Source organism: Benincasa hispida, unplaced genomic scaffold, assembly GCF_027475165.1.
Source record: "Benincasa hispida cultivar pf3 unplaced genomic scaffold, pf3_genome.v1.1 HicScf1320, whole genome shotgun sequence".
Taxonomy (NCBI): Eukaryota; Viridiplantae; Streptophyta; class Magnoliopsida; order Cucurbitales; family Cucurbitaceae; genus Benincasa; species Benincasa hispida.
The window spans coordinates 19,008-46,934 of record NW_028325655.1 but is presented as its reverse complement, the minus strand read 5'-3'; the positions used below and the strand labels follow the sequence as shown (position 1 = coordinate 46,934).

The window sequence follows — 27,927 nt, the reverse complement described above, 5'->3', positions numbered from 1 at the left end:
ACGACCGGATCCTTACATATTATGGTCCAACCGCTACGACATGCATACTTAGACTTTTCTATCATGAGATAGTTTTGGCAAAAATCTCAAAAGAACATATCTAAGATTTTATTAATTAAGTAATGAATGATTAAATAAACGATATTAAGAAAATCAAGGTAATCTTCATACCCTGTTTTTTGTTCTAAGAAAATCATGTTCGATATATTTGTATGAAAGAATTTATATCTATTTGTTTACACTTTTTGCAATTTTTTTAGTACAACAAATATGAGGGATGGAGATCTGAAGGTGTAACGACCGGATCCTTACATATTATGGTCCAACCGCTACGACATGCATACTTAGACTTTTCTATCATGAGATAGTTTTGGCAAAAATCTCAAAAGAACATATCTAAGATTTTATTAATTAAGTAGAAAACTATATAAAAAGTTTATTTTACAAAACACCAGGATCCATAAAACATTAGCGTAGTGATACAAAAATGTATGTGCCTATAATAGTGAGTTTGATGGTTGGCCATTTGAGCGACATCCAGTTCTGCCACTATGCTGTGTCCTTACCTAGAAAGTCTGTAAAAATAGGATGAGTATATAATATACCCAGTAAGTATTTCTCACATAGGGTAGTGACCAAATGCACAATCACATGCAACATGTCCTGAAAACGTATGATTGGGACTGAAAACATATAATAACATGTGGTGGTCGGTTATGCTTCTAATGTAAATTTCTCCGCCCTGATAGAAAGATAAGGACTTAGGCGGAAACTAATTCATCTGATGATTAGCGGGTCATGTAGTCAGTAGGGCCAGAGTCGCATCCAACATCAACCATTAACATAAACGTAAGTGTAACGACCCGAACCCTAGGATCTAGGTAAGGCCGTTACTAAAATAAATGCATGCAAAAAATTTAAAACGACGCTCAGTTATTTGAAATAAATGCTAATTAAAAACAAGAGAAGTTCAAGAGACATTTATTAAATGCCATTATTAAAAACAATAAATCCCAAACTAGTCCCAGTGGCTCGATCATGAATTCCGCTGCGCCATCGCTGGTGCATCTCTACCCTTACCTGAAACATCAACATAAGAAAGAATGAGTATGAAATACTCAGTAAGTAGCCCCACCACTGGGGTCAGGCTAGGCATCTATGTCCTCTAGATACCCGCACATGGCACATAAGTACATGTAACAGATGAGAGACTGAGTTCTATCCTATTGTAGTTAAGTATGCTCACAAAACTGGTGAATCCCGAAGGAAACACAAAACTGGTGAATCCCGAAGGAAACACAAACTGATGAATCCCGAAGGAAACACAAAACTGGTGAATCCCGAAGGAAACACAAAACTGGTGAATCTCGAAGGAAACACAAACTGGTGAATCCCGAAGGAGACACAAACTGGTGAATCCCGAAGGAAACACAAACTCGTGAATCCCGAAAGAAACACAAACTGGTGAGCATCTAACTAATCAATGAAGATATTCACACAGTCTTAACGTGCTATGATTCAACATTGTACAGTTCTAAAACATACATAAAAATCCTTGATACCATGGCTTCATCACATACACATAATTCTTAATAACATATTATACATCATCCATGTATAACTTATATCATAAATCCACAACATGCAAGTATGCCTCAACACCAGCAGATCAGACATCGACATATGAAAACACATACTATCACATACTAACGATCAAGCACTTAGGTGTGTATGTAAACAAATCAGAATCCGTGCCAGAACATACTTTGATTCAGGTCATACTGTCAATCAATATGCTAAAATTTACCATAACATACGCTTATTATGCTAGCATACACAATTAAAGCCTGGCCCGTGGGCAGTTCCAGTAGTAAGATTACTTACCTTTACTCGCAAACTCTAGAAACTAGCAAGCTCAACCTCTTCCTTGTCCAACGAAACCGAAAGCCCACAGGATCAAACTTAAATCACCCAAAACAAAGACACCAGGACACCTCAAGATCCAAACCTCAACATCATGGCAAATTATTTTAGGCCGCAGTCTATGGTTCAATCAAACTTAAATCGAGAAATTCATAAACATACAACATGCTTAACAACCCACATAAGTTTAGAGCCTTACTCTTCACCAAGATTCGTCGACTACCCCTTTACTCGGCTGGACGACAACTTCAGCAACCTAAAATTTTTCCCTATATTCAAAACATGACGTGTACCAATAATTCAAGGCCAAATTCTAGTGACTACTCAAAATCCTCAAGGAATCCAATCAAAACAATTTACACTTACCCTTAATCCAAGATTCCGACAAAGACCAAAGCGGACCCGAGGTGCAGGGACGATGGCGACCGACAGTGGTGAGGCTGGGGCGGCGAACGCGTGGCTGGAGGGAATTTGGACGAGCGGCCCAGCTGGACGGAGGCTCACGGCAGCGGCTGGAGAGCTTTTGGTTGCTCGCGGACGGAACGAATGGCTGAAAGGGACGACGCGACGGCGAGCGGCGTGGTCTGACTGGTGGGATCTGGTCAGTCGAAACCCACGAATGGCGAGCAACGCAGTTGGGGGGAGGTCGATGGCTGGGTGACTGATGGCACGCGGGGGCTAGATCCAGTGGTGCAACCGGTTGAAAGCGGACGTGCGACGCTTCGAGGTCGATGAATGGTGGTCGGTTGGAGGTGCACGACGACTGAGGGTGTAGCGGCTGGGTGTGCGGCAAGGAAGAAGAAAACGGAGGACGGGCTCGCATGAGTGAGGGAGAAGGTGGTGGTGGTGGGGGGGGGGGTCCTTTTTATTTTAAAAAAATATACTAATAATAATAGTAATAATAATAATAAAAGGAAAATAGTATAACTCTAATTAGATCCTTTCCTTAACCCACTTTATACTATTTAATTCTTTTCCTTTTTCTAAAAATAATTAATTCCTGCCATAACTTTTCAAATTGAATAATTTTTGAATAAATTCCACGACAACATTTAAATCCTCGCATTTATACTTTAAATTCAGAATTCCAAACATGTCCTTCAACTAAGGACAATTACTGAAAAGGGAAAAGTTTTACATTATTAATAAATAAATAAAAAGGTGTAGGATGTTACAGTAAGATTGGACTAGAGGGGTGCAACCATACATACCCTGCTAGCCCTAAAAGCATAACTTTTATCTAATTAAAATTTAATCTTATGAACAAACATAATGCATGGGGTCCCTTGTCGATAAACGTATTTTAAACATGTAATGCAACATAACAATAACATAATTATGCAACATATTAAAGGTACACTACCATGAAACACTTAAAAAGATGGTGAGATAACTACTTACTTTGACTGCGATCCTAGTTATTCCTTATTATTCCCTATGGTTTAATCAGTAGAGCTTTCCCTCTTAAAAGGAAATTTTAGGCAGCACTTCCCTTGCTTTTCCTCCTTCTAACTAACAGAATTACTTCACCATTTTCACACGATTTTTACTACTAAGTTTTGTTTGAGAATCCGTTTAACTTTCAGCCTAAAGCCTCCTATTATAGTTGTTTCCAGCTCTTCTCTGTGTGATAACTCATCCTACACATGGCTTCTTTAAAATTACTTAGGTTTAAGAATTTCTCTTAATAAGACACCTAATTTTGGCTAACGTTTGCCCTTACGTCATCCACCTTTGTTTGTATTCCATTTTGGGTTTTCCATGTATAATCTATAAGATCGTGGCCAAATTCAACCCATAATCCCCGCTTCTGTCCAAATCTCGCTCTTTCTATTCTCATAATCTCGCTCTCTCCAGCTTTCTCGTTGGTTTGGATCTTGTGACTCTCTAGCTCTCGCTCTCGCTGGTTTGGCTCTCGTGGCTCTCGCTCTCGCTCTCGTGGCTCCTGCTCTCTCCCACTGTCTCGCTGAGAATCTCGCTCTCTCCAATTTTCTCTCCACTCTCGCTTTCTCCAATTTTCTCTCCAATCTCGCTCTCTCCACTTTCGCTCTCTTCAATTTTCTCTCAAATCTCGCTAGTTTTCACGCGTTGGTTGCCTTCATCACTGCTTGTGGATTCCACTTCCCCTTTTTAACTCTTTCAAATTTTAAGAGTATATGGGCAATTAATTCACCTCCAATTTTTCCAATGAGCAGTGCCCAAACAAAAAGTTATCTACGGCCCTTTGTCTCCTGAATTAGATAGCGTCCAATTTCTAATTAATCCTCCCTGATTCTGCCCCTTATTCATTATTTTTGGATAATTAATAAATTTCTTATTTTTTTCCAATTCTAAATTTCCACCCGATTTTCCTATTAAGTTTATATATTTTTCATTCTTAATTATATATTTTATTTGTTTTCCTGCTTTCTAAATTAGGGTTAGGGTATTACATTTACCACCCATTTAAATAAAATTCCGTCCTGTTTAACATTTGACATTTAATTTCTTGTAGTGTATGCGTACAAATTTGGGTTGTTACAAAAGGTTCATACATGTCAATTACCACTTAATTATGTGCACTTCGTATTTTGGTAAATACTCCAGAAAAAATAACATTCATGAACAATCAAATATTTATTCTATAAAATTATTATGGGAAGAAAAATTTGATAGATGAACGTATTAAAAATATTTGATTTATTATGTTCTCATTTTTTTCTACCATATGTGGAATAAGGAAATCGAACCTCTAACTTCAAAATTGATTAGTAAAAGCTTATGTCAACTGAATTACGATTCATTTATTTATAGCACAACACTTCCAAATTTTCGATAAATGCACTTTCGACAAATGGTGTTTAACAAATTAGAATTTAATCATAAATTAAATTAATCTTATTTAATATGATAAAATCTATTCTAATATCATCTTAAATCACCGATTGACTCAAAAGCTTAAATTTGTAAGTGAAGGTAAATTTAATCTTATATCATCTAACATAAATGTTAGATAAGAATTAATAAAAGAAGGACCGACATAAAAATTACGCTCTCTCGATATAAAATGAAACAATTGCTAATAAATCGAGAAAAATCTAAAATTTGAAAAGGTTTTAAGCCATTGAAGAAATTGAATAATTAATTCAAAAGTAGTACATAATAAAGTTTTAATAGGAAGGGAAAAAAGTCTACTGTTATGTTTGACCATATGCAATGCATAAAAGGAATGTTTGGTTGTCGAATTTTACATCATTAGTATGTCAATGAATTCTCACTGTATATTAAATTGAGCTATGAATTTTAGGCAAAATAATGACAAGTAAATTTGACTAAGTTACATCTCTATTAAAATGAGACTTTTCAAAGTTTGTGTCATTCGAAGTTCCGAAGATCAAGAGAGAATTTATATAATTACAACTGACCTAAATTTTAACTTTGTTTTGATTAGATGTACATGAAATTTTTTTTATGGCTTTGTCAAGTTTATTAGTTAAAATATTACTTTGATTATTATATTTCGGATGTCATTTAATTTTGATTTATGTACTTTTAAATGTCAAATTTTAACCTCTATTCACTAAGAAAAAAATATCCATATTAACATTCCATTGAAAATATGTTAATGGCAATATGTTGTGACATTCGATTCAACATAAAACAATAGCTCCATTGGTAGTTTTTTTTTTTTTTTTTTTTTTTTTTTTTGATAATGCGTAGTGGCAAGATTGAACATCTAACCTATAGAAATTGGATTCTAATTTAAATAATCATTTAATAGTTATCCATTAAATATTAGTTGATAATAAAAGAGAGTGTTTGGGGTGGAGAGGTGAGATGAGATGAGTTGAGATATGAACTCAATTCATTGTTTGGGAGGCTAACATCGTATGTCACCGACATTTTATACCATGTCTACCAATAGTACACTCAGTTCTCGTCACTACTGATGTCTCATTGCTCAACTCTGGCGACCACCTTCAACGACCAACTTCAGTGACCACCTTTGACACCCAACTCCAGCGACCACCTCCGAAAGTCACTTGGCAACTACCACCTGCAGCCAACTCTGGCAACATCCAATTACCACTATTGAGGGCCAACTCCGATGACCTCCTATGGCAGTCACTCCACCAACTCTTGACCATTATTTTAAATTATTACTACTACAAATTTGAGCTTTGTTGACACACGATTTTTTGTTTTGTTGACGCTTGTGACATAAAATCGTGAATAAAACCTTAATTTAAATTTCAAAGTAACTATTGATTTAAAAATACATATAAAACATGATTAAATATTTATATTTAAGTTGACACAAAAAATTGTCAATAAAAACACCTTTGTTGACACAAAAGTACGTAAGTTATGCCAGTACGTTGAATTCCTGATTTTTAATTAGTTCATAGTATTTTTATAGTCGTTCTTTATAGGAATTTAACATTAATAAAATCACTTTCATCATGTAAAAATTCAAACAAACTTGTATGTAAAAAACTTTTGAGAAAATTTTGTTAGACACACGAGTGTTTTTATTTTAAAAAGAATATCAAAAGTGCTAAAAAAAATTATAGACGTCACATGCATAATTTTGTAAAATGATTGCTCATGCATTGTCCAAAAGTAAACCCTAAATCTCATATCCTAAAACTTCCAACAATATATGTATGGTTAAACAAAAAAAAAAAAAAATGCGTGCATGCGTGTGTGAATAAAAAAATTTCAAACAAAAATGATTATCATACAAACAGATTATTTATGTATTAAAAAACTGCACCAGATATCCTTTAGATATTAACTCAACATCGCATACATATGAACTCCACAGACATACAAACTTTAGAGACATTTAAACTATAGACATGAACTCAACGCAGTGAGCCAAACAACTCCTTCTTGATTTATTTATTAACATTTTTTATATTATTTTTTTCTATAATTAAATAATATTATAATACATTACATAATACATATTCTATTTTTCAAAAAAGAAATTGGGTTTATGACATGACATACTGAAGTTCTAAGGGGGCGTTTGGAGCAATTAATTGGTTATTATAATCCTAGGTTATTATAGTTTGATTATAATAGTTTGTGTTTGGGGTATAAATTATTTTAGTTTTGGTTATAATAGTATGTGTTTGAGGGGTAAACTATTTTAGTTTGAGAAGGAAATAGTAAACACTGTAGCAATGAATAAAAAAAATGATAAAGGTAAAATAGTAAAAACTGTAGCAAATGATGATTTTGAAATAGTGTTGAAAGTAGCTAATTAAGGAATACAAAATAGTATCTATTGTAACAAGGGGTGGTATTATAGTCTTAGGATAATCTTCACTCCAAACACACCCTAAGTGTTTTTATATTTATTTAATATAATTCTAATACTTTAAAATTCAAAATTCAAAACTTAGATACAACGAAAACATAAAAATGTTATTTTTTACAATTTGCATTATTTGGATCACAATATCCAAAAACTTTTTTCAGAATCAAAATTCAAATTGTCTGTTAAACACAAATTTGCTAAATTCGGAAAATCTATAAACATAAAAAAAAAAAAATCAGATTATCTACCAAACATGTTCTTAATTATCATACCAATGAAAATGGAATTTCTTTTATTTATTTGAAATAGAAAAAGATAAAATAAAATTGTGAAATCAACAAGAGCGTTGACATAGTGCTTGTACTATCGATCTCGAAGTCTGAGGTTCGATTCCCCACTCCACACTTTAATTAATTACAATACCTTCCAAAAATAAAATAAAATAAAATAAAATTGTGAGATGAAGGAGAATGACTAGTAAGAACAAGATTGTTGACTTGACATATTTTCAAACATAACGGTCAAATTTCTGCTGTTTGCATTACGATCACTGACCGGCTAGATGGTGCTGCCCGCAGTCAGTTTCTAAGAATTATCTTCAATTTTGCAGCCACCTCAATAAGCTTTCCTCTTTTCTCTCTCTTTTTTCACCTTCTTACAAGATATTACTATAAATAAATAAATAAGAGAAAAAAAAAATTATTTTATTTTGTTTTTAAATTTGGCTCTACTTTTCATTTAGTTTCTAGGTTACACTTTCAAGTTGAGTTCTTTTTTTCCCCAATATGGTCATAATGTTTCGAAATTAAAATTTTTAACCTAAACTTTGGAACCAAATAAATACTAAACTTAAAACTTATGGACCAAAGATATATTTTTTTAAAAAAAATAATATAAATATCTATTACACAAATTAGAGATGCTTTGATTAACCAAAGAAAAGAATATTTTCCAGAAAAGTCATTTTTATTTAAAATATATTTTTTAATAAAAGAAATTGTTTAATATATACTTTGAAAGGATTTAAAAAGCTATTTTGAGTGATTGTCAAATACTCTAATTTTTTTCTCAAATGACTTATTTTTAAATTTTACACACTTAAAAATTAATTAAATTACTAAAATTTCAACAACGAAGCTAAATATGAGTGAAATAGTTAATATGAGGTTAATGGAGGGAATAAAAAGCACCTTAAATCCAATTAAAGTTTCTTCTTGTCTTCCGAAAGTTTGTTTTCATTATTTTTACTGTCACATAAGCAATAAGTTTAATATAATATATTTTTTTTAAATGTTAATATAAATAATATTATCAAATTAATGATCATATATATGTTAGTTAATTCAATAATGAGGATTATTTAGACAAGACATAAAATATATACTATTAACTAAAAAATTAGAGATTCGAAACTTCTATTTAGACATATTTTTAATATTCAAAATTTATGATTTTGGAAACTAAATAAATAACCTATAGAAAAATTGTAACGACCCAGATTTGTACGCATACAGGAAATTAAATGTCAAATAATAAGCAGGATGAAATTTTATTTAAAGGGGTGGAAATTTAGAAGGAAAAAAAATTAAAAAAATATATAATAAATTGGAAATTGGAAATTTTTATCAAGGGCGAGCGGGAGCGAGTAAGTGGGAGAGAGAAAACTGGAGAAAACGAGATTCTGAGAAGAGAGCTACGCGATCGAAGAAAGAATTGGAGAGCGAGAAACCCAGCGAGCGATGCTAGCGAGATTGAGGCTGGCGAGAGTACAGAGAGCGAGATCCCTGGAGAGAGCGAGATTGAAGGAAAATTGGAGAGAGCGAGAATTGTAGCGAGAAAGTTAGAGAGAGCGAGAGTAAAGAGGGCTACTTAGCGAGACCTGGAGCGAGCGGGAGCGGGAGCCGTTACGATGAAAAGCCTTAAGCGAGCGGGCGGGAGCGGGAGCGAGAGCCCTTACGATGAAAAGCCTTAAGCGAGCGAGAGCGGGAGCGAGAGCGAGACGGAAGAGAAAATTTGAGAGCGAGAGTGGAGAGAGCGGGATTTCCAGCAAGAAAGCTGGACCGAGTGAATTCCTAGCGAGAAAACGGGAGAGAGCGAGATTTTAAGAGCAGAGTGAGCGAGATTTGGACAGAAGCGCGAATTATGCGTTGAATTTGGCCACGATCTTATAGATACATGGAAAAACCCTAAAATTGAATACAAACAAAGAATGATGACGTAAGGGCAAACGTTCTATGGTAGTGTACCTTTATTATGTTGCATGGTTATGTTAATTGTTATATTGCATTACATGTTTAGAACACGTTTCTCTACCAGGGAGCCCATGCATTATGTTTGTTCACGATTACGTTAAAATCAAGTTTTAATTAGGTGTAAGTTATGCTTCCAGTCTAATCTTATGGTTATGCTAATGGTTGATGTTGGATGCGACTCTGGCCCTACTGACTGCATGACCCGCTAATCATCAGATGGGTTAGTTTCCACTTAGGTCCTCATCTTGTCACTTCATCGTTTAATCCATTAAATTTATTAGTTTTATTTATATTGTAATATAACTTGCAAATGTAGATAAAATTATTTGCTTTCTCAAATATATATTAATATCGTAATATTGTAGATAAAATAGATTGCTGACAGAGTTTTGAGGGGAAATAGAATTGTGATTATGAAATTGTTGTTGAGTTTGAGTGTTATCAAATTGAGAAGGAAAGCAAAACACATTGTTTTCTTCCATAATTCGTATGGTAATTTTTTGATTATGTATTGAAGAATGAGAACAGTTTGGTCATTTTATAAAGCCAAAGCAATGGTAATAAAGATTCTTTATATCTCTCTCTATTTTCATATCAATTAATTGTCAGAAAATCTGCCAGAAGTCAGAAAAAAGAACTCTGCCCATGAATTGGATTTCCTTTTAATTTATTGGGATCAGAAAAAAAAAAAAAGAATAATTTAAATGAACAAAAAAGAACCTTTTCTTTGGGAGGAGATTGATTTGGTTGTGATGATTGTTCTGTTCTCAAGACATCATCTTCAAATTCTGATTGAAGATGAAGAAGTTGAAGAAGATGATGATGATGATTTTGATCAAATAACAATTCTTGATTTGAAGAACATCCTCTTCTTCTACTCATTGGTGATTCACTTTCCATTTCCAATTCTATTTTGCTAATGAGAGTATTGTTCATAGAATCTGTACTCTCTGACAATTCAAAAACAAGAAAATGAGTTAATTTTTTTAAATTTTATGAGATGGGTATTAAAGAGTTTTACCAATGTTGGGGTTTGTTGAAACCTTACTGGCCAAGAAGGGAACATTTCAAGAGTAGCAGCAGGCTTTCCTGTAAGAAAATCTGCAATGAAATCATACAATTAGAAGGAATCAAAGAGAATCAAAACCAAATAATTAATAATTTATCTTTATTTCTTTGTAAAAAAAAATGAACCTAATCCAACTTTTGAGCAGTTATGGAGTTAGTACAGAGAAGAAACAGAATCGGGTCAGAATTTTTACTCTGTTTGTAGCCTCATGCAATTCAACTCTATACCTCTTTCAAATCGTTTTCCCTTTTAAAATAGTAACTTTTTATTTTTTTTTTAATTTTCTTCTTAACATCTCTCTCCTCAGTAAAGTTTAATAAAAATTACAAAAATACAATTTTTTACGTGGAGATTTGTTGGGTTCATCATTTCCAAGCTTAACTTGATCGACAGTCAAAGCCGCTATATTTAAAAATATTTCGAGCAATTTTTTATTTAAAACAATTGTCCTTATTTTTTTTCTTTTTGAATTTATTTTATTTTTCAGTTTTCCAATTTAAAGCTTTAAAAATACTTGTCAACTTGCTATGTATATTGTGAGTTCTTAGTATATGTGGAATATATAAGTGAATCGTACATTGAAATTGTAAAATAACTTTTATTAAATCACAGTGAAATATGTTCTTAATCACTCAAAATTAATTTGATGTTTAATTTTATACTTTTATATACAATTTTCATGACGGATTGTTTAGAGTAATTTTGAAAATTATAAGAGTTAATTTAATCATTTCAAAATTACTCTCATACATGTCATTAAGTAAGTACATGATATTACATTGAAGGTTAAAATCACTTTTGATTTTGTGAAAGCAACAATTTAGTATATAAATTTTGATTTACATGATATTACATTGAAGGTTAAAATCACTTTTGATTTTGTGAAATCAACAATTTAGTATGTAAATTTTGATTTTGTAATATTTTAGTTCACATACTTTTAATTTTTGTAACAATTTAATATATACGTCATAAAAGAATATTCTATCCAAATTAATGCTAGTTTTTATTATTTAACAATTTTGATTTTATAGTTTATAAACATATTGGATGTCTAATTAGTATATTGATCTATCCATGTAGATGAATTTTGTCGAGCCTTAATATAATTTGATTTCAAAATAAAGACTAGATTGTTATAGATTTTCAAATACATAAATTAAATTAAATGTAAGGCGAATTATTAGTTTTACCGTAGTTTAAATACCAAAAGTGATTTTAAAGCGAATTATTGGTCTTTTCGCAAGCAACCGTCTTAATCCAAAGCTGAGATAAACCTTATCTACGCGCTTTGGCTCCCGCGTGGACAACACTTTCCTTGGAAATATACCACACATTTATTTTTCCAAAATTTCATTTTAATTTTAGTATTTATAACGTGTATTTTTCTATGAAAATTTTTGTTTTTATTTTACCAAATTTGATAAAAGTGACAATAATTAAGTTTAAAAAGTTATCGAAAGTTTATAAGCTAAATGTGTAACATTTGAAATATACCTTTAATAAAATAGAATAAGTACTATAATAGTATTTTATCTTCTTAGTCATTAATTGATTTTTTAGGAAAAAAATTAACTTGATAAAATATTATAAATTTTTATTTTAATTATTTAAACCTCTTTGGATAATGATTTCGTTTTCACATTTTTTTTAAATTTATGTTTGTTTCTTCCTAATTCTCTATTATGGGTTTCATCTGGAGATATCTATAGGGCGGGTGGGGACAAAATCGCATTTATGAAAACCATTTATTTTTAGTTTTAAAAAATTTCTTAGTTTTTTAAAACACATGATTAAAAATAGATTAGAAATTCATGTGTGGAAATAGAGTTTATATACGAAGTTTCAAAAATCAAATAATTATGAATCGAATAATGATTTGAAAAACTTCCCACATAAAATACTTAATAAATAGCTTAGGTTCATGCACATGTGACACAATAAACATGAATAGATTGACCTATAAACTACGCAAAACTAACATCCAATATACATGAATAGTTAAAAACGGTTCAATTCGATTTCAAATTCGGTTTTCGAAAGTGAAATCGAACCGAACCGAATTAATTCGGTTTCAAAATTTCTTCAATTTACATACAATACATCATAATACTCTCTTTGTTCTATTTTTTCCTCTTCTTTTCTTTCATTTTATTCCTTTCTTTCTTCACCTTTCTCCTACTTTCCCATTTTTAGCATTTAATTTTTATTTTTTTTTTAATAATATTAAATTTTGGAAGAAGGGGAGAAAGACGATGAAGGTGAAAAAGAAGAAGAAAATAATAAGATAAAAGAAAAAAGGGGGCGATGAAGACTACAACGGTGACCAACTATGGATGGAGAAGGGGAAAGAATAAAAAAATAAATTATATTTTATGATTTTTTTTTTAATTTCTTAATAAAATAAGTTGTAAGTACTATTTTGGTCCCGAAACTTTTAACCTTGTTCTACTTTGGTCCTAAACTTTAAAGAACATTTGTTTTTGTCCATGAACTTTTATAAAGTGTTCATTATGGTCATTGGAGTTAATATTATGTTAACATTTAAGGATTAATTTTATTTAAAGATGAAATTACATTCAACATGGGTTGAGCAATATGGATGTAAAGTAAAATGTCAATGACCAACGCGTTCAAATAGTGAAACTTCCAAAATCTCGAACCCAAAATGACTTTTGAAGCCTTATAAAATCGTTTTACCACCTAATTCAAATGTGAACCCCTAGATTTTTTTCGCATGACTAACTTATTTGGTAACATAATTATCAAAAAATACAAGTCATCTCACTATTCTATTTAAGAGTTAATAGAATTTTAATAGTAGAGACCAAATTAAATGAACTAGAATGAATGTTTTTGAAAGTTTAAAGATAAAAATAAAACAAGATACAAAGCTTAAGGACCAAAATAGAATTTAAATCTAAAAATAAATTGCCACGTTAGCTCTCATTAGCCACACTGATACTGAAAACCTTACAAGTCACTAAAATGCTATTAAATTCAAACATTATGATTATGAGTTAAAATGTCGATTTGAAAATTTATGAATTAAAATATCGCTAAATCTAAATCTTTAGAATAAAAGTTGTGCAATCCTTGCATTTGAAGAATTGGAGAGCGAGAAACCCAGCGAGCGAGGCTGGCGAGAGTACAGAGAGCGAGATTGAAGGAAAATTGGAGAGAGCGAGAATTGTAGCGAGAAAGTTAGAGAGAGCGAGAGTAAAGAGGGCTACTTAGCGAGACCTGGAGCGAGAGCGAGAGCGAGCGGGAGCGGGAGCGAGAGCGAGAGCGGGAGCGAGCGGGAGCGGGAGCCGTTACGATGAAAAGCCTTAAGCGAGCGAGCGCGAGCGGGCGGGAGCGGGAGCGAGAGCCCTTACGTGAAAAGCCTTAAGCAGCGAGCGGGAGCGAGAGCATGCGAGAGCGAGCGAGAGCGAGAGCGAGAAAGCTGGAGAGAGCGAGACGGAAGAGAAAATTTGAGAGCGAGAGTGGAGAGAGCGGCAAGAAAGCTGGACAGTGTTTGATTTAGGTTTCAAAATGTAACGATTTTACTCTTGAGATTTGAAATTTGTTTTTATTTGATCCATACGTTTCAAGATTTACATTTTTAACCTCGATTTTTTACTAGCTACTTACTTTTTGTATTTGGTGTTAATGTTTATTACTTAATTTAAAAGAATACAAAGAATTACAATTAGTTAAGTTTTACTATCTTTATCTGTATTAAATTTTAAATTCACTTCATAATTATTTTAAATTAATTAATAGACATTAATGCCAATAACTAAAAATGAGCATTTAATGAAAAATTGAGGTTAAAAGTATAAGTCTTGAAATATAGAGACCAAATCGAAACAAAACTTAAATCTCAGTGGTAAAATTGTAACATTTTGAAACCTAGTTAGGGATTTCAAAACTAAACTCAAAACTTGAGGACTAAAAATGTAACATTTTGAAACTATTTCAAAATTGAGGAAAGAAATATGTATTTTTCCTTAAAATATATCAATGAGTAGAAATTCTTCAGAATGTTGGACAAAATCGATAGATGAAATGATGTAATATCGATCATTGGATCATTAGACCTTCATTTATTTAGTTCATCTTTAATATTTTCACAACTACTATTTTACTTTTAGCTGCCAATAAGAGATAGTTATTTTGAAATAGTATTTACTGTAACAAGAGATAGTTAATTATAATCTTATGGTCTCATCCGCCTCTTAATAGTAAAAGTAACGTAAGAGTGATTTTGAAAGGATTAAAAATACTTTATTATTATTAATAAATAAAAAAAACAAATACATATAAGTATAAGTTGAAGTTTCCAAAATTTAAATAAATAATTTAAAAAGAATCCCTAGTTGAATAATAAATAATTTGACGCCTCCATCTTTGCCTTTTTCTTCCCTTACTCATTCCCTGCAGCAGCAAACCCCAGAAACCACCTCTCTTTCTTTCTCTCTCCTTCCTATAAAAACACAGACAAGCCCCATTTGAATCTCTGCTTTCTCCTAACAAAAAAATAAAAAGTAAAAAAGCTGATAAAAGTGACAATAAATTTGATAAAAATAAATAAATATTTAAAAAATAATTTCCAGCTGGAGAGTGTTTGTTATTTATTAGCAAAACTCAACGGGCCAAAATTTTGAAACCCTACTCCTCAGACGTTGTACTTCCTCCAAAATTTTGAAACCCTACTCCGATCCCCTCTCTCCCATTGTCGCTCCCTTCGTCGCCGTTACAGGGCCAGACCTTCCTCACTTTCCATTCTCATTTCTTTGTCGCTCCCTTCGTCGCCGCACTCTGCTCCTTCGACGATGACGCCATTGCTCGCCAAGTCACTGATCTTGTTCGTCGATGTTACTGAAGTTAACGGTGATGGATCTCTTTGCGACGACTTTATCGCCAGAGTTTCGGATCGGCTTTCTTCTGGCGCGTTGTCTTGGAGCCGCCGTCAGGTGTATAATATGGTAATCTTGTTTGTTCTACTGTTCTAGATTCGTGCGTATTTCGTTGTCAAAGGAGTGTGATTTTTTTTCTTTTTCCATTTGTTCCTTTTAGCTTCATTGTTATAGAATGCTTAGGTCTGCCTGTAGTGTTAATAAGAGACTGATTTCACTTCAACAGGCAGGAAACCAATTACACATGTTTTTTCTTCGTTTTGTTTTTTACTTTTTTTTTTTTTTTAAAAATTTCGGGGAGGAGTAAAAAATTGGCTACTACTGCCAGACCACTTTCTCAGAGTTTAGTGGACACTTAACGAACCAGCCAAACAAATGACAATGAAAAGGAAAGTTACAGCAATAAATTCATAATGCTACAACAACCAAAGGAAACAAACATTACCTAATATCAAACTCTTCAGATTTCTGTACAGCTTCTTCAGAAATCTGTACAGCTTTAAACTATCGGACAACAAATTTCCATGGCCAAATTAAGAACAACGATGGCCTCGTGTCAAATCTCGTGCCAGGCCTTGAATTACCAAGGTGATAAACTGAATAATTCGAAAGAAGCAAATTATTTTGTACTGCGCATATGCATTTTTTATGACAAGTTCTGAATTACTCTTCATATGCAGCAAGGAGATACGGGGAGAGATCCTCTTTGTTCTATATAAATTGACCACAATTCAATATGCATCTAACCATAGCACTGAAAATGATATTCTCTCTGCATTTTGCCCAGAACTTCTGTTTCTATCTCTGGAGGCGCTCATGAAGACTCAAAATGATGATGTCCGATTGAACTATGTAGGTTTGTCAACTTCTTCAAAACCACTTTTTTTTTTTTTTTTTGTGTTTCCTAGACCGAACATGATGGCTAAATCTTCTTTCTGGTTTATAATTTGTAGCTGGTGGTGCATGAGTTTGGGTGATATTTTTGAATGTTTGCATTTGCGTACAAATGAAGCCCAGTTTCTCATTTTTCATCTTCTTTTATCTGATGTGTATTGATTTGTATACTGACAACTACCAGAATAAATGTTTTAAAAAAAAAGCTATGAAAAGCTATGTCATAATGGATGGAAAACTGAAAATGATGTATTGATTTGTATACTCATCTTCTTTTATCTGATGTGTATTGATTTGTATCTAACTATTCATGTTCATTCATTCATTGTGCATCACTACTAGAATAAATGTTTAAAAAAAAAGCTATGCAACATAATTATTTCCAACCTTGAGAATACTACATGATCATTCTATACTGACAAATAACTTGAATGCTTTGAGAAAATACAAGAAATGGATACTCGTGGTATTATGTCATAATGGATGGAAAACTGCATACCTTAATGGTTGCAACAAGGCCCAACCTGAAACACAATAAAGCTGCATTAGTCCTTTCTAAATGTAGTAAACTCATAGCTTTATTAAAAATTATAAATCTCTCTGCTTATCATAACTAAGCAGCCCCAAAAGAAATTAATTTTATCAGTACAAGAACAGCATAAAATGAACTAAAATATGAAAACCCCATAGAAAGATCCATGACCATCTTGTGGCAAGGCCGATAACAGAAAATTTTCAAACACTCTATGGAAGGAGTAGAAATTAAGTTTATTCACTACTTAAATCCCAATTAGAGTAGTGGCCCAAAATGAATAAAAAATTTGAAATTCCAAAGCAACAAGATAAATCGACCTATTTGAGCTCGGACTTAGGATATGCCATTCCACCAACAAAGTTGCTTGCCAGGATATTGAAGAAAGAAAGCAAAAGCTAAAAGAAAATGCAACTCAAAACATTTTGTTCATGTGCAAGTTTTTTCCAGACTTGAAGAACCATTTTACAAAATTCAGCTCAACCACATAGCTGCGCATCTACAGTATGGTTATAGGTTTCAATTCGATATTCTACCCCCAAAAGATATACCCAGATGACTTTTCATCTACCCGACTTCTTAGCTCAACTCTAAGTTTCTAAATTATGATTAGTCAATCCCGTAAACAAGATAAGATCACTTATCCAAAGATTTTAATCGACTTCTTTTCCAATAAATTAACAAACGCTGCCCTGAATGACTAAAATTTTGCAATGGCATATCAACTCTTAAGTTTCTATCAAAGGTCCTCTGCTTTCGTCAGACTAAGATCTCCAACTTAACACTGTGGAGCTAATAATTAGTTATCTGTCCTCAGAGGGCACTTCCATCAAGCCAAACCAACTATTGGTTGAAGAAAATATAGTGGATTATGTATTTGAGATATTACGATTTTCAGGTGAGCAATCGTAGTCCTGAAAATTCTGAACAAGCATAATCTGTCAGGGATAAAGATATCTAGCTATTTTTTTTAGATCGAAAGGACACAGATGTACAACCTATGAAACAAATCCTAATCGTAGTCTTGAAAATTCTTGAACAAGCATAATCTGTCAGAGATAAAGACATCTAGCGATTTTTTTTAGAACTCAAGGACACATATGTACAACCTATAAAATAGTTCCTGTTCAAGTAAGGTCGTAGATATCTAGCTATTTTTGTGTTGGTAAATACATGAAAACTAGTCAAGGTCATAGATATCTAGCTATTTTTGTGCTGTTAAATACATGAAAACTACACATTCTTTTTTCAAAATAGAACATATGCCAGAAACTTCGAATTCTAGGATAATGAAATGAGTTGCACATTGCTGAAGGTAAGGATCCCTTAACAAGGGCTTGCGTCTTCAGGCCCTTGATCTTCTTTCAAGAGCTGAATTGCCCTTCAATCAAAGGCTTGCGGTCGGATTTGCAACACTAATTCTAGTGTTGGGTCATGTTGCTGAAGTTCCTTTCCATCCAATTCACAGCCAAACACTTGGTCTCATTTTGAAATGCATTTCTCAGTGTCCTGGAGTAGTGGTTGTATCTCGTATTGAAGAACTAGTTCTTATTTTGACGAGTATGCTCCGTAAGAATGTGACTGGGGAGATGGGCATACATTCAGACACATTTGCAACAACCCGTGCAATCCTGGTCACGATTATGAAGTCTCCATCTCATAGGGTGCCACATCTAGCAACATCAATTCAAGAAGTATTAGAACATGTAGTTTTATTTCGTCTTAGTACATTCGAAACACAACCAGGTCAACTTTTACATTCTTTATACCTTCTCAAGGAGTTCTATATATATATTCAAGTCAATACTGTCATGGACAACTATATCACCAAAGAAATGAAAAATTGTGCTCTTGATGTATGTACAACACACTACCTTGGCTTTTAGCAACTATCAATGTAACTGAAGAGGAACTTGTTTTGGGGGTATTTGAAACTTTTCATTCGATTTTGCTCCAAAATCCTGACATCAGGACCATAGATTTTGCAAACACACTTCTATCTGCTTGTTGTTTGAGTTTCTCTTTTAGATGTCTAGGCTCATTTCTATATGAAAAGATGAAATGGAGAGTGTATCTAATGCTCAGTTCTCCGGTGGATGTCATCTTTGGAAATGATTTCACTGGCATTAGAGAACTTGTATCATTTTTTCCATCTGATCCAGTTGATTTACTGTTTCTACTTGGACAGGAAAGCTCCAATGACTCAGATCTTTCTTCTTGTTAGTCTGCTGTTTTGTTGTTACTATATGTAAGTTCATTACATGATGATAGGTAACACACTTTTGTTTCTTCTTTCTTGTATCCTCTTTTTGGTATATATCTGTTGTCTATGTACTCACCACATGAATACCTCTTTGCCAGACTTGTTGATGAGAAGATGGTTTAGCATGTTCCAGTATATTCTTGTCAGCAAAAGTGGCTTACTATGTGGATACCATGACCCATTTATGGTCACACAAATGGTGAATATATATGGGTTTTGTAGGTCTGTTGCTGATGCTAGTTGCCACACTTCCTACAGTTCAGAAGTCGAAAGAATATTGTTCTAATTGGTGACTGAAAGTGAGTGGGATATGCATTCTTCAAGGATTCATAGACCATCATTAGTATGGTTGTTTAAGCAAGAGAAAATCAGAAATCCATTATGTTATCAGGTTTTGAAAATATGCCAAATCCATTATGAACTTTTCCTGTTTTACTTAAACGCTCCTGTTTTTTTTTTTTTTTTTTTGTGTGTGTAAGACTCTGTTATCTATATTCCCCTTCTTTCTATTGTTTTCAAATTAGGAGTAAGAATATGAAGACCCGAGTGATTGGTTGCCCAAAAACTATTGATGGTGATCTCAAATCCAAAGAGGTCCCCACAAGTTTTGGATTTGATTCTGCTTGCAAGGTACTCATTTCTCTTTGTAACTGCTTTAGAATTCATATTTCGTTTGGACTCAACTTTGGTGACTGTTGCAAAGTTGAAGTAGTTTCTTCAAGAATTCAAGGAAAAAATGGAATGTCGCATTCATGAGATGAGACGCTTAATAGGCTCTTCTGATGTTTATGCAGATATATTCAGAAATGATTGGTAATGTGATGGTTGATGCTCGATCTACAGGAAAATATTACCACTGTAAGCATTTTACTTAATGAAATTGAAACTAAAAATAGTTCTGATGTGCTGACATGTTCATAATAACTGAAATATTGACATTACCAGTATTTCAAGTTCAGATATGTCCACTTTTTTTAAAATATATATTTATAAATAAGTAGATAATATCAATAATAAAGCCCATCTTGTTGCCTCATCTGTAAAAAACAGAGCACTTCACGGCTACTCAATTTTATTAACCTAATGTGAGATTGTACTTTTTTATTGTTGTGATGTTGATACCTTTTTTTTCTCACTCAAGTTTCAAGTTTATTATCATATTGCATTAACAGTGTACATATATCCACAGTTGGACGACTTATGGGTCGTGCTGCTTCTCACATCACACTAGAGTGTGCTTTGCAAACTCATCCAAATATTATTATTATTGGAGAAAAGGTAGCTGCTTTATTTAAACTACTTAAGATAGAAACCTTTGTCAAGGAGGACATTTATCTCCACATGCTTTACCAGATAGAAATCTTTGTCAAGAAGGGCATTTACCTCCACATGCAACCCTAGGGTTGTTTATTCCCTTTGAGAACTAGATTTTGTCTCAGTAATAACTAATAATCTCTGCAACAGATACTCTCATGTAAACATGAAAATTGAAATTGTTGAGTCAGTTAATATATCCTGTTTCAGAATTTCATCTTCTTGCATTTTTACATAGAATGGTAAATATCAAACAAAACTTAGGGTAAAGATAAAAATTTGTGATAAACAAAAGATTCATGGAATTAGGTTGAAACTTTTAATATGGTGTAATGGAACTAAGGATTGACATCCCATATCATATTCAATTGCCTAAGTGATATCGGATGCCTTTTTTTGTCAGCTTTGAAAAATTTGTTCTCTACCACCTAGTTGTAGTTGACTCATAGAGATTTATTGGTTTTGAATGTATGCAGGCGACAAAATTTCCAGACAAAAAATAATTTGTTTTGAATGTTGACTCATATATTAATAGAGCTTTAGTTTATAGGGTACATCGAATTTACAATGTGTTTTGCAGGTTGCGGCTAAGAAGCTTACCTTGAAAAACGTTACAGACTACATTATCGATGTAATTAGTAAATGTTTTGAACTTGGTTATTAATTATGGTGTTGTACTTATTCCCGAGGGTTTGATTGACTTCATTCCGGAGGTATTTCTTTTGTTATTGTAACTAATTGTGTTTATTTCTTTTGGTTGTATGCTCACTATCCACTAAACCCAAGATTCTTGGGATCAATATGTCATTCTTGAACTGATATCATATATAGCTCACTTTCTACAGGTGCAACAACTTATTTCGGAACTCAATGAAATTCTTGCCCATGATATTATAGATGAGGATAGGTTATGGAAAAAGAAATATTATAGATGAGGATAGGTTATGGGAAAAGAAACTTACTACTCAATCTCATCACCTTTTTGAATATTTTCAACAAGCAATCCAAGAACAATTGTTGCTTGAAAGAGATCCACATGGAAATGTCCAGGTAATTGTTTTTTCTTTTTGTTTTATACATGTCTTTCCATGTAACTGAGTTGAAAAAGAGAAGGCAAGAAGGTGCATATAATGGGTGGCCAATTCAAGTGGCAGTCACATTTCTTTCGGTACTTATTCTATTCGTGCTTGAACTTTTGCTGTTTTACTTATACGCTCCTGTTTAATAATTTAGTGATAACACATTATTTAGCACTTGGGTAGTAGGCAAGTCAGTTGAGATCTGAAAAACATGCATGTTGGTAAATGCATTAAGATCTTTTAAATTCATTTTTCTTGGGCTGTAAAAATCCATTCTTGATGATTCTTGATAATTCTTTAATTCATCTAACTCCCAATCTTTACGTTGATATCTTGAAACATGGGTTTGATTGGATCTTTGGACCTTTTTCGATATTGTTGCCTTCTTATCCCACCCCAAATTGCCTTAGAAACATCATTGGAGTCACTAGAATCACTAGAATTAAATTTCCAATGTGGATAATGATAGGTGCTTTGAGAAAATCGAGCATGGACAAAATTAGTATGTTGGAATTCTTCTTTTGAACCACTTGAGTCAGAATTCCAACTTTGTTTTTGGAAGTAAATTTTATTTTCTTGCCTATACCAACTGCTGATTTTTTTTTTCTTGGACGTCTTCTTTGATCGATAATAGTCAATTCTTGCAAAATCTTGATAAATCTTCGGTTTCTTCTTTCTTTCTTGGAATTTCAAGGGTTCCCCCTAATTAGATGTTAGTTGTTCGACAATGAGGACAACTCACAAAGCTTCCTCTTGTGATCGACGTCACTAAGAGTTTCTTGGAGTTCCACTGGCGGCAGTCAATATTGGCCCACGGATGCTCTGGTACCAAATTGATGTCTCCTAAAGGAGATAAAAGGAGAATTCTCTCCAAGAATCAAGATTATGAATATTTTATTAGAATGAATAAAGTGTTTGATACAAGAGGGGAAGGTTCCTATTTGATGAAACAAAGAGAAGAGAAGAACACAACATTTTACGTGGAAAATCCTAGAACAGGGAGAAAAAACCACGATACAATCACTCTTTTTATTATTATTTTCTATGTTTCATACAGAACAGGGCACAAATATAAATAGAGATGTAGGAAACCCTAATACAGACTAGGGCAAGATGAAACTACTAAAATGCCCTTAGGGTTCAAAAGTGAAGTCCTTTTTTATTTTCAACATTCTCTCTCAAATTGGGGCATAGATGTTAATAAGACCTAACTTGCTGACACAAAAATCAAAACTCTGTCTGTTAAGTCCTTTTGTCTATGAAGATGTCTGTGACCTGTTGATCGAAAGAGATGTATTGAATGTAGATACTGTCACTGTCCAATCTTTCTTTGATGAAGTGTCTATCGATTTCAACGTGTTTGGTTCTATCATCTTGAACCAGATTATTTGCTATACTTATTGCAGTTTTGTTGTCACAGTAGAGCTTCATCAGATGATCACAATCCCGACACAGGTTTGACAAAACTTTCTTTAACCAGATTTCTTCACATATTCCCAGACTTATAGCCATGTATTCTGCTTCAACACTGCTTCTAACAACCACCATTTGTTTCTTACTTCTCCAAGTGACAAGATTTCCCCACAAAAAGGTACAGTACCCAAATGTGACTTTTTGTCTACAATAGAGCCTGTCCAGTCAGTGTCAGTATAAGTGAGATACCTCGTTTGTCAGTTTTCTTGAACATCTAACCCTTACTGGGAGTAGTTTGTAAATATCTTAGGATGCGTTCAACAACCTTCATATGCTCTTCATAGTGCTTGCATAAACTGGCTTACCACACTGACGACGTAGGATATGTCTGGTCTAGTATGGGATAGGTAAATTAGTTTCCCTACTAAACATTTGATATCTTTCTTTATTAACAGGAAAGTTAATAGAGTCGCCAAGCTTGGTATTGACTTCTACGGGGTTATCAACTTTGCATCCAGTTATACTTGTTTCTTTTATCAAGTCAAGTGTGTATTTCTGTTGAGAGACTGAAATTCCCTCTTTTAATCGTGCTACTTTCGTCCCAAGAAAGTACTTGAATCTTCCGAGGTCTTTAATCTCAAACTCCTTAGCCATTTTCTTTTTCAGTCTGTCAATCTCTGTAGTATCATCGGGATAACACAATATCATCCACGTATACAATGAGAACGACACTCTTTCCTGACACTGACCTTTTTGTAAGCAGAGTGTGATCAGAGTGTCCCTGAGTATAACCTTGAGATTTAACGAAGGTAGTAAACCTGTCGAACCACGCTCTTGGAGACTATTTTAATCTGTATAATGACTTTCTTAGCTTACACCCTTCGTGATCAAACTGAGCTTCAAAACCTGGAGGACTCATGTAGACTTCCTCTTTTAACTCACCATTGAGAAATGCATTTTTCACATCTAGATGATGGAAAGGCCAGTCTTTGTTCACAACCATGTCGAACTGTGTTTAGTTTTGCAACCAGAGAAAAAGTCTTACAGTAGTCTATTCCAAAGGTCTGAGTAAATCCTTTAGCAACTAGCCTGACCTTATAACTGTCAAGCGTCCCATCAGACTTGTACTTTATGGTGAACCCCTATTTGCATCCAACCGTCTTATGCTCTTTAGGAAGAGACAGACGATCCCAAGTATTGTTTTTCTCAAGAGCCCTCATTTCTTCCATAATTGTAGTTTTTCACTCGGGGATTTCCATTGCTACTTATAAATTATTTGGTATCGTTACTGTTTATAGACTTGTAGTAAGAGCTCTGAACTCAGGTGAAAGGTTACCATACGACAGATAACTCCGCATTGGGTGCTTAAGGCAGGACTTGATTCTTTTTCTTAAGGCAATAGGAAGATCAAGGGAGGAATCTCCACCTTTTACTCTATCTGACCTTCCATTAGAAATTCCACACTTAGTCTCTAGCGTAGAGTTCCATTCTGATAAGCAAATAGTGACAATCATAAGGAGTTGGCCAAGTAAGCAATATTGAGGTTCTAAAAGATGAAAGTGAAGTTCAACAATCTCAAACCAGCTCAACTGAAGCTCGTGGTGAAAATCATTGTAAGAACTTTTCAAGTCAATCCAATCATGAGGCAATCATTATGCCTCAAGGACCAATGTCAAGAGCTAAAAAACTTGAAGAGGGATTAAACGCTTGCTTCCAAGCTAAATTTCCAGCCCATCACGAAGAGTTGCAACCCTTGAAGCTCCAAGAGTCACTTGGGCACCCAAAAGTCCTAATGAATCTGCAAAATTCAGATTCATCCCCGTGTTTAATGCTTGATGTATTAATTTATTTCAATGTATTTACATTTATTAAGGTTCATGTATGTCCTCAAAGAGTTTTTGTTGAACTTAGTCAATTAGGTGAAAAGTTGTGTCTTTTCAAATTGTCTTTTCCATCAGTATAAATACCTATGTAGTTTGGTCATTGGAACACACTTGAGATTGAATGGAATTTTCATTAAAGGTTTTGTCTTTCAAGCTTTATGCTTTTTCTTTGTATTTTTGTGTTTAAAATGCATGTATTAGAACTTTCAATCTAGTTTGATCAATTAGATTGTGGAGAGTTCGAATTCTTGAAGTTAGGAATAAGTTTTCCTTTCTTGTTGATCATCGATCAATCTTCCAAGCCAAATATGTTTAGCTTTCTTGGGTTGCTTACTAAACAGTTAATTGGGGTTACAAAAATACAAAGCATAAAGCTTGAGAGACAAAAACTCTAATGAAATTTCATTCAATCTCAAGTGTGTTCCAATGACCAAACTACATAGGTATTTATACTAATTGAAAAGACAACTTGAAAGGACACAATTTTTCACTTAATTGACTAGGTTCAACAAAAACTCATGAACCTTAATAAATGTAAATACATTGAAATAAATTAATACATCAAGCATTAAACACGGGGATGAATCTGAATTTTGCAGATTCATAGTCATTAGGACTTTTGGGTGCCCAAGTGACTCTTGGAGCTTCAAGGGTTGCAACTCTTCGTGATGGGCTGGAAATTTAGCTTGGAAGCAAGCGTTTAATCCCTTTTCAAGTTTTTTAGCTCTTGTCATTGGTCCCTGAGGCATAATGATTGCCTTATGATTGGATTGACTTAGAAAGTTCTTCCAATGATTTTCATAACGAGCTTCAGTTGAGCTGGTTTGAGATTGTTGAGCTTAACTATCATCTTGTAGAACCTCAATATTTCTTACTTGGTCAACTACCTGGAATAGTTGCTTCAACTTGTTTATTCCCAGCCATATCAGCCACAACTTTCTTGGAACAATCATTAGTTTTGCTATTAGTTTTGCTATGTTGGTAAATGCATCAAGATCTTTTAAATTCATATTTGATAATTAGGGGTATCAAGTATCTAGACTTCCATTATGAACTCGTAAAGAAAATGCCCAATCAAGTGATGGGTTAGGCTTACAGCTACTTGACTTTCAAATGTAAACTTACCAATGGTACGAGCGAATGGCCATGAGATGATACGAAAAAAATTATACTTTGCTGGTTAGTGCTCTGTGTGTTATCTCTGTTTATTTCTTCTTTTGACTTATAGGTACAAAGGGATGTGTGGTTTACCCACGAACTTTGATTCAACTTATTGCTATGCTTTGGGTTACACTGCTGGAGCTCTCCTCCAGAGTGGAAAAACTGGACCAATATCATCGATCTGTCTGTCCCACTTCTTGTACCTCCTGATCATTTTAGTCTCTAACCTTTTAACCTTTCATTCTTTTTCTTGATATCAGTTTCCTCCATAGATTTTTTCCTCATTTCTATTACTTACTAGTTATGCATACCGGGTAGGAAATTTGGCTGCTTCTGTTGAAGATTGGATGGCTGGCGAAACTGCATTGACTTCGTTAATGGATGTGGAGAGGAGACACGGTATGATTTTTTCATGAAAACGTGCATTCCTGTTCTCATGTTTTCTTGAATAACACGTTAATAATTTTTTTTATAGAATATTTTTTATGGGGAATAAGAAGGGAAATGATAAACAGAGTATCAATTATCCAGCCAAAATGAGAACAAATGGAGATAACTAGAAGAAAAAAAATGAAAGATGAAAAAAACTCTCCAATCTATATTAAAAAGACAACAATTTTCTAGTTGATGAGACTTAAAAGTTTATTTATTTTTTTCTTTTTTAGAGTATCCAAATAACTTAATAGTTACTTATACAATACTATAAAGACTAGTCAAGGTGCATGTAAGATCAGAAAAACAAGGATAAAAGTGGAGTATCTTTTCTCTTAACAATTTTGAAAGGCTTTGGATTGATAGAACATCTTCATGAAGTCTAGTTTAATATTTATCATTTGATGATCTCTTTCTAAAGGTAGAATTCGTTTGGCAAGTAAGTTCAAGCCTGTGATCAAGAAGACAATGGTGGAACTAGATGGTAATATGATCTCTTTCTAGAGTAAATGTCGTTTCCTTTAATCTCCTTCCCAGTCTTATATTATAATTCACGCCGCTCTATTTGTCATGTGAGGAGGTCAGATCAGAATCCTACCATTAATTATGCAAGTTCAAATCTAAAAGAAGAATGGAGCAGGTGATCTAGATATAGGTATCTTACACAACCAAATTGATGAAAATCGAACCTATTTTTCAGAATTTGGATAAGATATTTTAATGAAGTCTCGGGTCAAATTCCATAGTTGGAAGTGAGATACCTAAATTCTTTGTAGTTTCCATTCTTACATGAATTATTAGTAATGTGTTAAGTTCATTGTAATGTCTAATTTTGTTGGTGTATATTTTTGCTTAGTATTGTCTTGTAAAGGGCCGGCCGGCAAAATCATAGACGAAGATTTATGGTATTTCTTTTAATTATTGGAAAAGGAGGGCTCCTGGGTATGTTCTCGAAAGGGAAGGTAGAGGTAGTACTTCGAATGGCGAAGAGAGGCGGCTCGGCAAAGAAGGAATGAGAAATCGTCAAAGATGACTTCTTTGTTGGCGAAACGAAGGGCTAGTTCTTTCTCTCTCCATCTTATGGTATTTCACTTGATTTCTTTCTTCTTGTCTTTCTTTCTCCTTTTTCTTTCTTTTTTTTTATCTCTGTTTCTCCGTCTATCTTCTCCATCTCTTGCTTAATTTTCTCCATTCATATGATTGTATCTCAATATCTTTTTGTTTTTCTGTTTTCTTCATCTCATTTCCATTGATACTCCTTTCTTCTATTTCTCTCTCTTTTTGTTTGCCCTTTATTAAAATTTGATACTTCATGTATTATTATTTAGTTTATAGCTATATGTCATTAAAGCTAAAATATTGAAATATTAGTAAAGTAACTTGGTCATTAGTGTTGCGTGTGTGTATCATTAGTGTGGATGTTAGTTTTTTAATAATATAAAAAAATGTTAGGACTGTTGTATTTGGTTTAGTTAATCATGATACTTTTTTGCTAGCTGAATC

The 27,927-nt window shown here is 33.3% G+C and overlaps 1 long non-coding RNA gene and 1 pseudogene across 5 annotated transcripts in view; both read left to right on the top strand.

Moving 5' to 3' along the window:
• LOC150031294 (uncharacterized) overlaps nucleotides 1–27,927 on the top strand; it is a 47,309-nt gene that overhangs the window by 6,682 nt on the left and 12,700 nt on the right. The window lies entirely within an intron of this gene.
• Nucleotides 14,983–27,050, top strand: LOC150031295 (pyrophosphate--fructose 6-phosphate 1-phosphotransferase subunit beta-like; annotated as a pseudogene).